Source organism: Mytilus trossulus, chromosome 8 (assembly GCF_036588685.1).
Source record: "Mytilus trossulus isolate FHL-02 chromosome 8, PNRI_Mtr1.1.1.hap1, whole genome shotgun sequence".
Lineage (NCBI taxonomy): Eukaryota > Metazoa > Mollusca > Bivalvia > Mytilida > Mytilidae > Mytilus > Mytilus trossulus.
Window position 1 is genome coordinate 50,112,091 of NC_086380.1, and position 19,609 is coordinate 50,131,699.

Consider the following 19,609-nt stretch of genomic DNA (forward strand, 5'->3'; position numbering starts at 1 on the left):
CAGTAAATGTTAATTACTACACTTGCATACCACAACAAATACTGTATTGGTACATGTATCACTTATATTTGTATCCATATAACAAAACAAAAAAATGAAAAGGAATAATTTTGCAATACCTTTTGAGTACTAAATAGCTTTTTAGGTATTTAGACATATTAAGACTTATTAAGTAGATGTTGATGATATCTGCTTGACATGCTTCAAATTCGATCAGATTACTTTTGGAGCAGTTATGAGTCTTTCAAGCATGCTCACAAAGGTTCTTTTGGTGAAATCATTTTTATATTGGTCAACATTTGTCTTTGCTTCGACCAGCTTTGGAGGAGATATAAAGAATTGATATAAATCAGCACAGAGGTTTTCTTCCTGTCTTATTTAGCCCCAATAATCATGTCAGACATAAGCCATTGTCATAACTTAAAACCAATAAATGTATTCTAATCTGAGGAAGAAATTCGACATTTTAACCAAAAAAAATACTAATGATACTGACGATCCACCACAAAGTAATGTTAATAGAACCATACCAATAGTAAGCAAATACATATAAAAAGATGAGGTATGATTGCCAATGAGACAATTCTCCACAAGAGAACAAATCGACACAGAAATTAACAATTGCTCTCCCAGCTACAAAATGTATCCAACACCAAAGATGTAGAACATGTTCTATCATAATCATTTGGTAACTAATGTTATAACTGTCTCCCCATGTCTGTATTGAACATAAAAAAATATCAAATAAATAACACTCCTAATGCTCAGATCGGTTGTCACCGTGCAACACAGTTATTAACACCATATAGGAAAAACAGAACTTTATTGTCATAAGACACTGTCAAACATCCAAACATACTATCCACACTCATCTGTGTCCACACTTGTTTATGTAAAAAAATAAACGAAAAACAAATATGTAACACATAAACCTACGACAACCACTGAATTCTAGCTAGGCTCCTGACTTGGGGCAGGCACATACATAAATAATGTGGCGGGGTTAAACATGTTAAACATGTTACCCTCACCAGTGGCGGATCCAGGAATTTTCATAAGTGGGGGCCCACTGACTGACCTAAGAGGGGGCCCGCTCCAGTCACGCTTCAGTGATTCCCTATATAAGCAACCAATTTTTTTCCCAAAAAGGGGGGCGGGCCCCCCTGGGCACCCCTCTTAATCCGCCTCTGCTCACCTGGGACAGTGGTATAACAGTACAACATAAGAACGAACTATAAAAATCAGTTGAAAATTTCAAAGGCTTAAAAGCTTATTTTGCGTGCTCAGTATTTAAAAAAAAAAAAAAAAAAAAAAAAAAACACTAGACAGGGATCGTCAACATGGTCAAGAACGAAATTGATTTAATTTTGTTTCCGTGATATGAAATGATAAGGCGGTAAGGCCAATGCTGGTGTTCCTTTATTAGCATTTTTAAAGTTAAGAATATCTTCATATATTTTTTAAAAGCTGTAAATTATTTATATCATAAATGTGTACACACTAAATTGGGAATATTAAGTAAAACAGAGAGTTCATATATACAAGAGGACAGTGACTCAGTCACAAAAGGTTCACCTTAAAGTCTTTATTTTTCGTGCAACGTTCATGACAGAAATTATTTCACGTTCAACGTGAAATGGTGTCTTAAATAGTGAAATGTTCCGCATTACAGTAGCATATATCATTGTGTCCTCATTAAGCAAATACATATTCCTTTTTAAGATATATATGATATAGATACTTTGATGTAGGCAAATTGAAAAAAAAACATGTAGCTTACAACGCTCTTAGACACGAGACATTTCCTTTACGGGGTGTGAGGGGGTGGTGGTAGTGGGGGTCGGGTCGGGGTGCTGGTCTTCGTTTCCCCTGTTAATTGTTTATAATGAAGCTACATTTTCTATTAGGGCGTTTTACAGGATCTTCTGGGCGGTCTACATGATCCCCTGTTGTCTGAACCTTATATTTCTACTATAGAATGTTCTATAGCAGCTCCTATATTGTTTGTTTATCATGTATATAGCAAAGTACGTTCTACAGGATCACCTGGGCAGTCTATAGGATCCCCTGTTGTCTGAACATTATATATAAACTATAAAACGTTCTATTGGATACCTTATTGTTTGTTTTTGATGTATCTACTAAAGGACTTTCTACGAGATCCCTTGGTCGGTCTGTGTGATCCCCTGCTTTCTCAACATTATGTATCTACCACAAGACGTTCTACAGAATCCCTGTTGTTTTTTTTTCAAGTATATACTAAAGGGCGTTTTACAGGATCCCTTGGTCGGTCTACGGGATCCCCTGTTTTCTCAACATAATATATCTACTATAAGACGTTCTATACGATCCCCTATTGTTTGTTAATCAAGTATATACTAAAGGGCGTTCTACAGGATCCCCTGGGCGGGCTTCAGGATCCCTTGTTTTCTGAACATTATATATCTACTAAAGGACGTTCTATAAGACCCCCTGTTGATTGTTTTTCATGTTTATACTATAGGGCGGTCTACAGGATCCCCTGTTGTCTTTACATTATATATCTACTATAAGACGTTCTAAAGAAGCCCCTATAATGTTTGATTATTATTTATATACTAAAGGGCGTTCTACCGGATCCCCTGGCCGTCTAGGATGCCCTGTGGATTGTTTTTTATGTTTATACTATAGGGCGTTCTACAGGATCCACTGGGCGTTCTACAGGATCCCCGTTTGTTTAAAAATATATATCTACTATAAGACGTTCTAAAGTATCCCCTGTTGTTTGTTTTTCATTTATATACTAAAGGGCGTTATATAGAATCCCCTGGACGGTCTACAGGATCCCCTGTTTTCTCAACATAATATATCTACTATAGGACGTTCTATAGGATCCCTATTGTTTGTTTATCATGTATATACTAAACTGCGTTCCACAGGATCCCCTGTTTTCTCAACATAATATATCTAATATAAGACGTTCTATAGGATCCCCTATTGTTGTTAATCATGTATATACTAAAGGGCGTTCTACAGGATCCATTGGGCGGTCATCAGGATACTATGTTGTCTTTACATTATATATGTACTAAATGACGTTCAATAAGACTTGATTGATTGATTGATTGATTGTTTTTCATGTTTATACTATAGGGCGTTCTACATGATCCCCTGGGCGGTCTACAGGATCCCCTGTTGTATTTACATTATATATCTACTAAAGGACGTTCTATAGGATCCCCTATTGTTGTTAATCATGTATATACTAAAGGGCATTCTACAGGATCCCCTGGGCGGTCTACAGGATCCCCTGATTTCTCAACCAAATATATCTACTATAAGACGTTCTATAGGATCCCCTATTGTTGTTAATTATGTATATACTGAAGGGCGTTTCTACATGATCCCCTGGGCGGTCTACAGGATCCCCTGTGTTCTCAACATAATATATCTACTATAAGACGTTCTATATGATCCCCTATTGTTGTTAATCATGTATATACTGAAGGGCGTTCTACAGGATCCCTTGGGCGGTCATCAGGATACTATGTTGTCTTTACATTATATATGTACTAAATGACGTTCTATAAGACCCCCTGTTGATTGTTTTTCATGTTTATACTAAAGGGCGTTCTACACGATCCCCTGGGCGGTCTACAGGATTCCCTGTGGATTATTTTTTATGTTTATACTATAGGGCGTTCTACAGGATCCACTGGGCGGTCTACAGGATCCCCTGTTTTCTCAACATAATATATCTACTATAGGACGTTCTATAGGATCCCCTATTGTTTTTTAATCATATATATACTAAAGGGCGTTCCACAGGATCCCCTGGGCGGTCTACAGGATCCCCTGTTTCCTCAACATAATATATCTACTATAAGACGTTCTATCCCCTATTGTTGTTAATCATATGTATATACTAAAGGGCGTTCTACAGGATCCCCTGGGCAGTCTACAGGATCCCCTGTTTTCTCAACATAATATATCTACTATAAGACGTTCTAAAGGATCCCCTATTGTTGTTAATCATGTATATACTAAAGGGCGTTCCACAGGATCCACTGTTTTCTCAACATAATATATCTACTATAAGACTTTCTATAGGATCCCCCTTTGTTGTTAATCATGTAGATACTAAAGGGCGTTCTACAGGATCCTTTGGGCGGTCATCAGGATACTATGTTGTCTTTACATTATATATGTACTAAATGACGTTCAATAAGACCCCCTGTTGATTGTTTTTCATGTTTATACTATAAGGCGTTCTACATGATCCCCTGAGCGGTCTACAGGATCCTCTGTTGTATTTACATTATATATCTACTAAAGGACGTTCTATAGGATCCACTATTGTTGTTAATCATGTAAATACTAAAGGGCGCTCTACAGGATCCCCTGTTTTCTCAACATAATATATCTACTATAACACGTTCTATAGGATCCCCTTTTGTTGTTAATCATGTATATACTGAAGGACGTTTCTACATGATCCCCTGGGCGGTCTACATGATCTCCTGTTTTCTCAACATAATATATCTACAATAAGACGTTCTATAGAATCCCCTTTGGTTATTAATCATGTATATACTGAAGGGCGTTCTACAGGATCCCTTAGGCGGTCATCAGGATACTATGTTGTCTTTACATTATACATGTACTAAATGACGTTCTATAAGACCCCCTGTTGATTGTTTTTCATGTTTATACTAAAGGGCGTTCTACACGATCCCCTGGGCGGTCTACAGGATTCCCTGTGGATTGTTTTTTATGTTTATACTATAGGGCGTTCTACATGATCCACTGGGCGGTCTACAGGATCCCCTGTTTTCTCAACATAATATATCTACTATAGGACGTTCTATAGGATCCCCTATTGTTTTTTAATCATATTATATACTAAAGGGCGTTCCACAGAATCCACTGGGCGGTCTACAGGATCCCCTGTTTTCTCAACATAATATATCTACTATAAGACGTTCTATCCCCTATTGTTGTTAATCATGTATATACTAAAGGGCGTTCTACAGGATCCCCTGGGCAGTCTACAGGATCCCCTGTTTTCTCAACATAATATATCTACTATAGGACGTTCTATAGGATCCCCTATTGTTTTTTAATCATATATATACTAAAGGGCGTTCCACAGGATCCACTGGGCGGTCTACAGGATCCCCTGTTTTCTCAACATAATATATCTACTATAAGACGTTCTATCCCCTATTGTTGTTAATCATGTATATACTAAAGGGCGTTCTACAGGATCCCCTGGGCAGTCTACAGGATCCCCTGTTTTCTCAACATAATATATCTACTATAAGACGTTCTATAGGATCCCCTATTGTTGTTAATCATGTATATACTGAAGGACGTTTCTACATGATCCACTGGGCGGTCTACAGGATCCCCTGTTTTCTCAACATAATATATCTACTATAAGACGTTCTATAGGATCCCCTTTTGTTGTTAATCATGTATATACCGAAGGGCGTTCTACAGGATCCCTTGGGCGGTCATCAGGATACTATGTTGTCTTTACATTATATATGTACTATAGGACGTTCTATAGAATCCCCTATATTGTTTGTTTATTATTAATATACTAACCCAAGGGCGTTCTGCCGGATCCCCTGGGCGGTCTACAGGATGCCCTGTTGATTGTTTTTTATGTTTATACTATAGGGCGTTCTACAGGATCCACTGGGCGGTCTACAGGATCCCTGTTTGTTTAAAAATACATTTCTACTATAAGACGTTCTTAAGTATCCCTTGATGTTTGTTTTTCATTTATATACTAAAAGGGCGTTCTACAGGATCCCCTGTTTTCTCAACATTATATATTAGGGATGGCAACGAGTACTCGAGTACTCGGGTACTCGCTCGGAAGGCCGAATACTCGAATAATGTTTTAGTACTCGGATACTCGTTTGCGTGTTATACATCTTTAGATATTTTTCTTCACATGTTCACTCTTTATAGTTCCGTTGAAATATCCCCTTCATAATACTAAAAAATTCAGTTAACAACATAAATATTTATCCCGAGGATACTATGTGCTATAGTAGTACCAGCAACTCCATTCCTTCCAAGGGAATGTATTCATGTGCACTACTTCATCTTATAACAAAAATAAAAAGTCAAATAGTCTTTCGTCTGATTTGTTTACCAGCTCATATTTTTAAACAAAACCAATATCAAAGTGACCTACGGTAAAGCCTACTTACATGTAACTGATAAGAGACATTTTTAACGGTGTTTGTACACGGATCAACACTTTCATGGATTAATAATTAGCTTAGCACAAGCCGTAAACACTTACCTTTGTTTGTTAATCATGAATTCTATGTAAACGTGTTTTGTATGAGATGTACATCTAAATTAATTTAATTACTCTGTATTTGAAACTTATCTATAGATATAGGAAGACGTGGTATGAGTGCCAATGCGACAACTCTCCATCCAAATAACAATTTATAAAAGTAAACCATTATAGGTCAAGGTACGACCTTCAACACGAAGCTTTGGTTCACAGCAAACAACAAGCTATAAAAGGCACCAACATTGTTTAATTTAGAATTTAAAGATAGGCAAAAGTACGAGAGCGATATTCAAACCCAAAAGTCGAAAATAAAGGCAACGAAATGGCTAAAATTAAAAGAAAAAAAGACAAACGACATTGCAAAAGAACCCCAGAAAAGTAAGTCTGAGCACAAGTTTGAAATCCAATATTGTTGTGACAAATTAATGGACAAGTCGTATTATACAAAGTACCAACTCCTCCGGAAAATAAATTGTTCACTCTATCAAACTTTATATGCAAATATTTTTGATTTTATTAGAATTTGATTCATGAACACGTACACAAACACTAATTTCTATTACTAGTATGATATGTTACTTGAAGACACGGTGGTCGGTAATTCATTGATCAATTGACACACACAAAAAAAAACAATGGACCAAGCTGTGTTTGTAGACTAGTACGTTTGTCTTTTGTTAATATTTTTTTTATAAAAGTTAGTTACAAAAACACTGCATTCCACCTTAGACTATTATACAATAATTTATTTGCAAAATACACCCATATGGGTCAAGCAAACATCAATACAACATTTAATACAGACAGTGAAGAATTACAAATATAAACATAAAACAAACCATAGTTATAAATGGTAAATAATGTAACCTTTGATGGAAATGGACCTCATTTTCGCGATTCTAAAGATTGCTTTATAAAGACACCAAAGTGTACTATTAGTATAATAGTCCCAGATCCCACCTACAACCTAAACTTTTCAATAGACTTAAGATTCATTCGAGTACTTGCGAGTACTCGAGTATCATGACCGAGTATCCGAGTATTAAATTTAAGATCTTTTGACATCCCTATTATATATCCATCATAGGACGTTCTATAGGATCCCCTGTTGATTGTTTTTCATGTTTATACTATAGGCCGTTCTACAGGATCTCCTGTTGTCTGAGCATTATATATTCTTTAGGATCCTCTGTTTGATTTGTATGCATCTAGTATAGGACCTTCTATAGGTCCCCATGTATCATCTTTACATATATACTAGGGGGCGTTTTGTAGGATCCCCTGTTGTTTAATAGTCGTGTATCTGCATGCTGTAGGACGTTCTATAGGGTCTCCTGGGCGGTTTTTAGAATCACCTGCTGTTTGTTCATTATGTTTCTAGTATAAGACGTTCTTTAAGATCCTTTAGATCGTCTATATGTTCCCCTGTTGGTTGTTAATCATGCATCAATAACAGGGCGTTCTATAGGATCCCTTGTTGTATTATAATTGTGCATCGGCTATAGGGCTTTCTATAGGATTCCCGGTCGGCCTATAAGATCCCCTATTGTTTTATAATCGTGAATCTGCTATAGGGCGTTCTATAGAATCCTTGGGTCCTTCTAAAGGACCCCCTGTTGTTTGTTCACCATGTATTTTCCAGATGGTGTTCGATATAATCCAAAGGTCGATCTAAGGGAGCCCCAGTTGTTTGTTCATCATGTATCTATTAGAGGGCATTTAATAGGATCCCAGAGACTGTCTATAGGATCTCGTTGTTTGTTAATCATATATCTACTAGAGAACGTTCTTTATAATCCCCTGTTTGGTCTATAGGATCACTTCTTGTTTAATAATCGTGTAGCTGCTATATGGTGTTATATAGGATCCCGGGGCGGTCTTATAGGATCCCCTGGTTATTTTTTTCATTATGTTTCCAGTATAAGGCGTTCTATAAGATCCTCTTGACCGCTTATAAGTTCCCCTGTTCGTTGTGCATCATGTATCTTTAACAGGGCGTTTATATGATCAACTGGGCGGTCTATAGGATCCCCTATTGTTTAATATTTGTGTATCTGCTAGATGTATCCACTTGAAGGTGTCCCATTTAGGATCCCCTATAGTCGAAGAATCGTGTATCTAATATAGGGCGTTCTATAGGATCCCCGGGGCGTTCTATAGGATCCCATGTTGCTTGTTTATCATGTATCTACAATTGGGCGTTCCAAAGAATTCCCTAGGCGGTCTGTATGATCCCGTATTGATTAATAATCGTGCATCTGCTATAGGGCGTTCTTTAAGATCCCTGGGTCGATCCATAGAATCTCTAGGTTGGTCTATAGGAGCCATGTTGTTTGTTCATAATGTATCTATTGGAGGGCGTTCTACAGGGTCCCCTGGGCGGTCTATAGGATTCCCTGTGGTTTAATAATTGTGTATCTGCTATACAGTGTTCTATAGGATCCCGTTGTTTGGTAATCATGTATCTACTAGGGAGCGTTCTATGGGATCCCCTATTGGATCTATATGATCACCTGTTGTGCAATATTCGTGTATTTGCTATAGGGCGTTCTATATGATCCCCTGTTCGTTGTTCATGTATCTATAGCAGGATGTTCTTTACGATACCCTGGGCGGTTTATAGGATCCCGGGTCGGTCTTAGGATCCCCTCTTGTTTAATAATCGTGCATCTGCTATAGGACGTCCTTTGTTATTCCTTTAAAAGGGGGCATATTAATGTTCGTTTCTTCTTTTTTTTTCATTTCGTTTATAATATATCTTCTTAAGTGTATAATATATCTTATTGAATTAATAAGATATCTTATAAAGTATATAAGCTATGTTTTAAAGTTGATAAGATATCTTATAAAGTATATAAGCTATGTTTTAAAGTTGATAAGATATCTTATAAAAGGTAAATTATATAAAATGTCTTATATATTAAATATTATATGAGATATATTTTATATTTTATTATTATATAGAATCTATTATCATTAATAGACAGTGCATCATCAATTTATCGGAAAGGGATATTAAAAGACGGGTCAATTTCTTTTCTCCTATCTGTACGAATCCATAAGAATACGAAAACAAATAGAATTGCCGTTGAGACCAAAGGCGGATGTCATACTGTTCTCAAGTTGCCAGACGACCTTTCCATTGCTAGGTTACCGTCAGCAATTTTGAAATAAAATTTATACTAAAAAAACTACCTACTGCTAGGTACATGTAGTTCTGAGGATCATACAAATTGTTGACACCTACTTTGTATATTGAATATCATGGTTCTATGCTCAGGAATACAAGAACTATATACAATAAACATAAAAAAAATACTGTTGACCAGTGTTTATAGTACAGTGAAACTTCTCAAAACCGGCCGCCCGTCGGACCACGGGATTCGGCCGGTTTTCAGGGGTGGCCGGTTTGTTGAATTTGAAATATACAAGAGTTACTTCCCTTCAATTTAAGAGTTACTTCCCTTCAAGATGTGTACATTTGGTTTTTTTACCATGTATTGTACCTCAATCATAAAGTTTGTTTTATTATGTAAATTTAGCTTTGTATTCTAAATTGATTATGAAATAAATATTAAAACATCATTTGTATCTTTATTATTTTTTATTTTGCAGGAATAACAAATAAAATGCAACTGTATATCAAAACAGTTTAAATATCGATATATTATGTTGTTGACCTTTTCACATTCATAATTCATCGGTACCATACGATGATTATGCATTACTACACAAACAACACACAAACATTCAATTCAATTCAATTCAAAGTTTTATTGCCATATAAACTTTACAGTTTGTGACATATAACAACAACAAAAACAAATAAAGACAATAACTAAGTAACTCAATATATATACACAAATTCAGGTAAATATTAAAGGGTCCCCTGTCCTCAGTTCCATTGACTTTTTTATAAAGGATCCTAGTTTATTCACTTGTGTTGGTGTTGATGGGTTAAGTATATATATAACTTTGTCATTGTCAGTGAGATTAGCAAATAAATTACTTTCTCTATTAATGCAATCAAAATATGTTAATCTAATATTTGAATTATGAGAACAATTTATTAGGAAATGTTTCTCATCATCTAGTACTTTACATTTTTTGCAAAGTCTCTCTTCGCGAGGAATTTTAAAATGCCTCCCTTTTTCAATTAATAATGAATGGTCACTGATTCTAAGTTTTGTAATTAATTTTCTAAATTCAAAGTTTGGGTTAGAGAGGTAAGGTTTGATCAATAGATTTGGCTCAAGTGCTTTATAAAAATTTAATTTACTTTTATCATCAATAGATGTTAACTTATTTATCAACAGGTTGTTGTAGTATGAGTTTATTTGGGGTTTAATATAGCTTTTAATATTTTTTAATTGTTTTAAATTATCACAGGTTTTTAGTCTATCTATATCAATGTTAGATTCAGAAAGAATATCTTTTGCAAAAGTGAACCATGAATAGGTGCCACTAGAATCCAAACTTTTAGTTACTTGAAAAGATTCATCTAATAAGGGATTCAAATTTGAGGTGAAAAGCCTTGCTAAATACATAATAGTTTGGGTTTTTATATGACATTCAATAGGCAGTCTTCCCAATTCGTTCCTTGTACCAAAATTTGAGGCACTCTTGTTAGTGCCAAGGGTAAACTTGCAATACCCACCCAACATTATTACTGCCCCTTTGAAATTACGAAAAGCGTGTATGAAGGGAGAACCGGTATTAAGAGGGACCGGTTTAGAGAAGTTTCACTGTAATAGAGACCATCTGGGACAATCCCCTTATTAAAAAGCACAACTTTATATAATGGTTTACATTATGCCATAATTCCATAAAAATGAATGTGTCTATCCTTTTCCGAGAACTTGTCGGGACAATAACATTATGGGGAAAAAGAAAAGAAAAAGAAAAAAGAAAAAGAAAAAAAAAACAATAACAATATGCGGTTCGACCTTTGAAAGGGATAACATAAAACGCTTTGTAGCAGATGCAAGGTTATTAAACAATAGGGGATCCTATAGACAGACCCGGGGATCCTATAGAACGCACTATAGAATATGCGCGATTATTAAACAAAAGGGGATCATATAGACCGCCAAGGTATAAACAATAGGGGATCCTATAGACAGACCCGGTGATCCTATATAATGCACTATAGAATATGCACGATTATTAAACAAAAGGGGGTCCTGTAGACCGCCCAGGATATCGTATAGAACAACCTGTTATAAATACATGATGAACAACCAACAGGGGATCCTACAGACAGCCCAGGGGAACGTATAGAACAACCTGTTATAGATACAGTATGAACAAACAACTGGGGATCCTATAGACCGCCCCGGGGATCCTTTAGAACGCCCTATAGCAGATACACAATTATTAGACCACAAGGGATCATAAAGAACGTACATTTTATGGAACACCCTCTAGAAGAAACATGTTGAACAAACAACAGAGGATCCTATGGACCGACCCAAGATCCCAAAGAATTCCTTATGGCAGATGCGCGATTATTAAACACTATGGGATCCTATAGACCGCTTAGGGGATCCTATAGAACAACCTGTTATAGATTCATGATTAACAACCAACAGGGGATCCTATAGAACGCCCCCGGGAACCTATAGAACGCCTTATAGCAGATACACGATTATAACACAACAGGTGATCCTATAGACCCAACAGGTGATCCCATAGAACGCTCGCTGGTAGATTAATCTAGTGAATACATGATCACCAAACAATGGGATCCTATAAAACGCCCCGGGGATTCTATAGAACGCCCTTTACAGATACACAGCTATTAAACCACAGGGGATCATATCGACCGCCCATGGGAGCATATATATAACGCCCTCAAATATAACGCCCTCAAATATATACATGAAAAACAAACAACAGTTTAAGCTATAGAACGTCCCATAGTAGATATATAGTATTCAAACAACAGGGGGTCCTGTAGAGCGTCTTTTAGTAGATATATAATGTTCAGACAACAGGGGATCCTGTAGACCGCCCAGGGGATCCTGTAGAACGCCCCTTAGTATATACACGATAAACAGATATATATGATCCTATAAAACGTTATATAGTAGATATATAATGTTCAGACAAAAGAGGATACTGTAGAACGCATAAACACGAACAACACCAAAAGGGGACCCTATAGAACGTCCTATTTTAGATATATACCGTTGAGAAAACAGGAGATCCTGCAGACCACCCAAGGGATTATAAAAGCCTGATAGTATATACATGAAAAACAAACTACAGGGGGACCTATAGAATTTCCTTTCTCAGATGCATAATTTTTAACAAAAGAGGATCCTGTAGACCCGCCCTGGGGATCCTGTAGAACGACCTATAGTAGAAACATGAAAAAACAATCAATAGGGGGTCTTATACAACGTCCTTTAATATATATATAATGTTTTTAAAGACAACAGGGGATCGTGTAGACCGCCCAATAGATATAGGAAGATGTGGTGTAAGTGCCAATGAGACAACTCTCCTTCCAAATAACAATTTAAAAATAAAACCATTATAGGTTAAAGTACGGCCTTCAACACGGAGCCTTGGCTCACACAGAACAACAATGAATGAACAACAAACAACAGGGGATCCTGCAAACCGTCTAGGGGATCTTGTAGAACGCCCGATAGTATAAATCTGAACAACAAACAAAAGGGGATCATATAGAACGTCTTTTAGTAGATAAATAATGTTGAGAAAACAGGGGATCCTGCAGACCGCCCAGGGGATACTGTAGAACGCCCTATAGTATAAACATGAACAACAAACAACAAGGGATCCTATAGAACGTCTCATAGTAGATAAGTAATGTTGAGAAAATAGGGGATCCTGCAGACCGCCCAGGGGATACTGTAGAACGCCCTATAGTATATACTTGAAAAATAAACAACAGGGGATCATATAGAACGTTTTATAGTAGATAAATAATTCTGAGAAACAGGGGATCCTGCAGACCGCCCAGGGGATACTGTAGAACGTTCTACAGTATGAACAACAAACAACAGGGGACCCTATAGAACGTCTTATAGTAGATATATAATGTTGAGAAAACAGGGGATCCTGTAGAACGCCCTATATATACACTTGAAAAACAAACAACAGGGGATCCTATAGAACGTCTTATAGTAGATATATAATGTTGAGAAAACAGGGAATCCTGTAGAACGCCCTATAGTATACACTTGAAAAACAGACAACAGGGGATCCTTTAGAACGTCTTAAAGTAGATACATAATGTTGAGAAAACTTGTGATCCTGCAAACCGCCCTAGGGATACTGTAGAGCGCCCTATAGTATAAACCTGAACAACAAACAACAGGGGATCCTATAGAACGTCTTATAGTATATAAGTAATGTTGAGAAAACAGGGGATCCTGCAGACCGCCCAGGGGATACTGTAGAACGCCCTATAGTATAAACATGAACAACAAACAACAGGGGATCCTATAGAACGTCTTATAGTATATAAGTAATGTTGAGAAAACAGGGGATCCTGCAGACCGCACAGGGGATACTGTAGAACGCCCTATAGTATAAACATGAACAACAAACAACAGGTGATCCTATAGAACGTCTTACAGTAGATAAATAATGTTGAGAAAACAGGGGATCCTGCAGTCCGCCCAGGGGATACTGTAGAACGCCCTATAGTATAAACATGAACAACAAACAACAGGGGATCCTATAGAACGTCTCATAGTAGATAAGTAATGTTGAGAAAATAGGGGATCCTGCAGACCGCCCAGGGGATACTGTGGAATATCCTATAGTATATACTTGAAAAATAAACAACAGGGGATCATATAGAACGTCTTATACTAGATAAATAATTCTGAGAAAACAGGGGATCCTGCAGACCGCCCAGGGGATACTCTAGAACGCCCTATAGTATACACTTTCAAAACAATCAACAGGGGGTCTTATGAGCGTCCTATAGTAGATATATGATGTTAAGACAACAGGGGATACTGTAGAGCGCCCTATAGTATAAACCTGAACAAAAAACAACAGGGGATCCTATAGAACGTCTTTTAGTAGATAAATAATGTTGAGAAAACGGGGGATCCTGCAGACCGCCCAGGGGATACTGTAGAACGCCCTATAGTATACACTTGAAAAGCAATCAACAGGGGGTCTTATGAGCGTCCTATAGTGTATATATATAATGTTAAGACAACAGGGGATCCTGTAGAAAGCCCTATAGTAAACACTTGAAAGACAAATAACAGGGGATCCTATTGAACGTCCTCTAGTAGATATATAATGTAAAAACAACAGGGGATCCTGCAGACCGCCCAGGGGATACTGTAGAACGCCCTATAGTATAAACATGAACAACAAACAATAGGGGATCCTATAGAAAGCCTTATAGTGTAAACATGATAATTAAACAACAGCTTTCTTAAATGCATAATTTTCATAAACAGCAGGGGACCCTGTAAACCGTCCAGGGGATCTAGTAGAACGCCCTATGGTATAGACTTGAAAAACAAACAACAGGGGATCCTGTAGAACGTTCTCTTAGCCTAGAAGATACATCAAAAACAAACAATAGGGTATCCTATAGAACGGTCTATAGTTTATATTTAATGTTGAGAAAACAGGGGATCACACAGACCGACCAAGGGATCCAGTAGAGAGTATAAACATCATAAACAAAGAACAGGGGATTCTATAGAACGTTCTCTTAGCCTAGTAGATACATAAAAGCAAGCAATAGGGTATCCTTATAGTTTAAATATAATGTTCAGACAACAGGGGATCTGGAGAACACCCCTTTAGTATATACATGATAAACAAACAATATGGAATCCTATATATTTTTTATAAATAAAGGGCATAAAATCAGATACAATTGATTTACATAATTGGTAACAACAACAATAATAGAGGCATATACATATATATATATTGAATATAAGCATTGGTCAGAATCAAGCCAAAAACCACATATATATATTGTGAATAAAAGAATAATAAAATTACATTATATATGTATTTATTTTCAAATAGTTTACATGACTTAGTGTCAGTGTTCATACCTGATCTTCTTAATTCAAAACAATCACCATTATAACAGACCAGTTCTTCCATAAGAGTTTCATTTTCCTGGGTCAAGAGCCATAAAAATTTAGAAGATTTATTCAAATTTATAAAATTATAACAATTGTTAGAAATGTCTTGGAAAAAATCGCCCCTTTGAATATCATAAAGAGGGCATTCTAATAAAACTTGAAGCTCATCTTCAACTTTACCGAGTGAGCAATTAGAACAAAGACACTCAGATCTTTCTATATGTTTTTTTTAATATCTGTTTGTCTCAACTTTTAAAGAGTGAGCGCTTATTCTTAATTTACAAATTGACTGTCTTTTTTTTAAGTTCTGTAATTCTAAATATTTTTCTTTCTTAAAACATTTTTTTCCCTTTTTCGGAGTTAATTGTTTGATACTTCAGTTTATTCCAAACTGTGAAATAACTTTTACATAGTTTTTTTTTTTAACATACTGACATAAAGAACCACTTGATTGGTCAAAATTTGGTAATTCAATCTCTCTCTGAATATAATCCCTTCTTTCAAACGTTCCAGTCTATGACAATATTTTAACATTGATAAAATTATAGTAAAATGCATAGGAAATCTACCAATCGCTGACATTACAGCTATATTACTTGACTTTCTGTTTACACCAAGAATATATTTCATAAATTTGGTATGAGCTTTTTCAGAAGAATCCTGACCAAAAACTTGTTCCTAAAAAACGTTCTATACTACAGTAGATATATATATAATATTCAGACAACAAGGGATCATGTAGACTGTCCAGGGGATCCTGTAGAACGTCCTTTAGTGTATACATGATAAACAAACAATAAAAGGGATCATATAGAACGTTCTGTAGTAGATATATAAGGTTCAGACAACAGGGGATCATGTAGAACGACCAGGGGATCCTGTAGAACGCCCTAACAGTAGCTTTATTGCAAAAAAAGTAACAATGGTTCCTATATAAATATAGAACGTCCAGCTATAGTAGAATGGTCAGACAACAGGGGTCAGATTACAGATTCGTTTCCTTAAACGAAGACCAGTTTAAACACCCTCTCACACTCCTGTATAGCCTTAGTACGTGTAACATGTTTAACATGTGTAAGCTACATCTTTTTTCAATTTGCCTACATAAAAATACTCTTTTAAACGGATAATAAAAATATTATATACTCCATAGTATATCCAAAGACATGGGACCACATGCATGTGACATTTGCAGGTCTTTGATTAACATAATTAAGGCACTAATTACTACTGTTTATCATATCTATATGAAATGTATCATGACGATGTGCATTTTAAAAAGGAATCTGTATCTGATATTTGCACAATGATATATGCTACTGTAATGCGGTACATTTTCCTTTTTTTTATGTGATATAAATAAATAAAGCAAATTCACCGTGTTACATGAAAGTTAATGATTTTGAATCCTTTTTTTAATAGTTGTACATGTTGAGAATATTCTATTTTTAGAATAAGTATTTTCAGAATCGTTTATAAATAGCCTATAAATAGAATATGCATAATTCATGATTCGTGACGTAGGGCGGTCTAGGTGTCAGACCACCAATTATAAATCCCTATCTGTTCAACCAAATTTTGCAATTTTCACAGCTTTCTAAAATTTTTACCTTAAGTTTAACTTCATAGAAACCAGGTATATCCTGAATTGTACATGTTTCAGCTTTCTACATGCCAATTTTCAGCATACCTTTAAAGCCTTCTAACAAAATAACTGACCTTTAAATAGAAGTACTCCAAAACAAAAACCTGGTTTTCTGGAAATCTAAAATTAGCATACTATGGAGCGCATTAATCCTCAATTTTTAATGCAAACTCATAGACAAGTAAATTTTGGCTCAAAATGATCTAGATATATTTATCTTTCACCAAAAGTTTCATTTCTGCAAATTTGTTTGTTAGTTAAAGTAAACAAGGACATCAAAAGCACTATTTTGTGTCAGAGTAGGTCTGACACCTCTACGGGATCCCTTCTTCCGCTTACCGTTTATCAACAAAGATTTTGCGCTCGATCTTTTCAATTCAAATTTATGGAAAAACGAGCAGGAAGGCATATGCTTTTTTTTGGACCACTTGATAGATATAAACCTATGGATTCAGGAAAGGTATCACTGTAATTTGTTGAAATTTTCCTTTAGACCAAATTTTGGAGACTTTTGTGACATGTTCACCCCCCTTTTTTGCTATATTTTGTATCTAAGAAATGCAGATTGTTGCCATGGTTAAACCCAAAAGGGATTATATTTCACCCTTATGACCATTAGAAATCAAATCTATTGAAGATTTTCTTTCTACAATTATATACATGCATAACACACATATAAAGCCTTCTTTGTTAGACAGGAGGGGAAAGAGGGTGTTTAAAAATTATGAGTGTCAATTTTAAGTTTTTTTCCTAACTGTGTATTGCTACCATAAGTGCTATTGGCCATTTTAGAGGCATTGCCCACCTCTACCTCTAGTATAATGGTCCACGTGGAGAATCCCTTAGTTTGGCCAGCCGGCAATAGTTTATTTCGACTTCGTTGAAAACAGAGGTACCACCTCCCCCTTTTAACCCCTAGCTGACAAAATCTTACGGGTTGAGGGTATGAATGTTTTATTCCATTTTTAAGGCTAGGCTCACCTCTCTCTCTCTCTGGTATAATGGTCCACGTGGAGAAGCTCTTTGTTTGGCCAGCCGGCAACAGTCCATTTCGACTTTGATATATTCGAGGGTACCCCCTTACCCTTTGCTGACTAACTCGTACGGGTCTAGGACATAAATGCTATGGACCATTTTAGAGGCAATTCCCACCTCTACCTCTGGTAAAATGACCCACGTGAAGAATCCCTTAGTTTGGCCAGCCGGCAATAGTTTATTTCGACTTCGTTATAAAAAGAGGAGCCACCTCCCTCTTTTAACCCCTTGCTGACAAAATCCTACGGGTCTATCACAAAAGTGCTCTGAGCCATTTTAGAGGCTATACCCACCTCTACCTCTGGTATAATGGTTGATGTGGAGAATCTCTTAGTTTGGCCAGCCAGCAATAGTTCAGTTCGACTTCGTTGTAAACCAGGATACCATATCCCTCTTTTAATCCTCTGCTGACAACCTCGTACGGGCCTAGGCTATCAGTGCTCTGCACTATTTATAAGGCAATAAGTACCTGAGAATCTCTTAGTTTAGCCAGCCGGAAATAGTTCATTTCGAATTTGTGATATACCATGGTACCCACCTCAACCTTTTAGTCCTCTGGGCCATTTTAGAGGCAATACCCACCTCTACCTGTGGTATAATGGCCGATGTGGAGAATCTCTAAGTTTGGCCAGCCGGCAATAGTTCAGTTCGAATTCGTTGTAAACCAGGATACCATATCCCCCCTTTTAAGCCTCTACTGACAAACTCGTACGGGTCTAGGGTATAGGTGCTATTGACCATTTTAAAGGCAATAAGTACCTCTTTATCTAGTGTCCTTGCCCACGTGGAGAATCTCTTAGTTAGGCCAGCCGGCAATAGTTCATTTTCGAATTTGTGATATACCAGGGTACCCCCCGTATCTTTTCCTGACTAACTCGTACGGGTCTAGGGCATTAGTGCTATGAGCCATTTTAGAGGCAATGTAAACCTCTACCTCTGGTATAATTGCCCAGATGGAGAATCTCTTAGTTTGACCAGCCGGCAATAGTTCATTTTCGAATTTGAGATATACCAGGGACCCCCCACCCCCCCAATATTCTTTTCTGACTAACTCATACGGGTCTAGGGCAATAGGTGCTATTGGCCATTTTAAAGGCAATGTCAACCTCTACCTCTGTTATAATTACACACATGGAGAATTTTTTATTTTGGCCAGCCGGCAAAAGTTCCGTTAGAACTCGTTGTAAACCAGGATACCATATCCCCCTTTTAACCCTTTACTAACAAACTCTTTCGGGTCTGAGGTATAGGGGCTATGGACCATTTTAAAGGCAATAAGTACCTCTTCCTCTGGTATCATTGCCCACGTGGACAATCTCTTAGTTTGGCCAGCTGGCAATAGTTCATTTTCGAGTTTGTGATATACCAAGTTACCCCCCCCCCCCCCCCCCCGTATCCTTTCCTGACTAACTCGTATGAGTCTATGGCATAAGTGATATGGGACATTTTAAAGGCAATATCAACCTCTATCTCTGGTATTTTTGGCCAGCCGGCAATAGTTTAGTTCGAATTCGTTGTAAACCA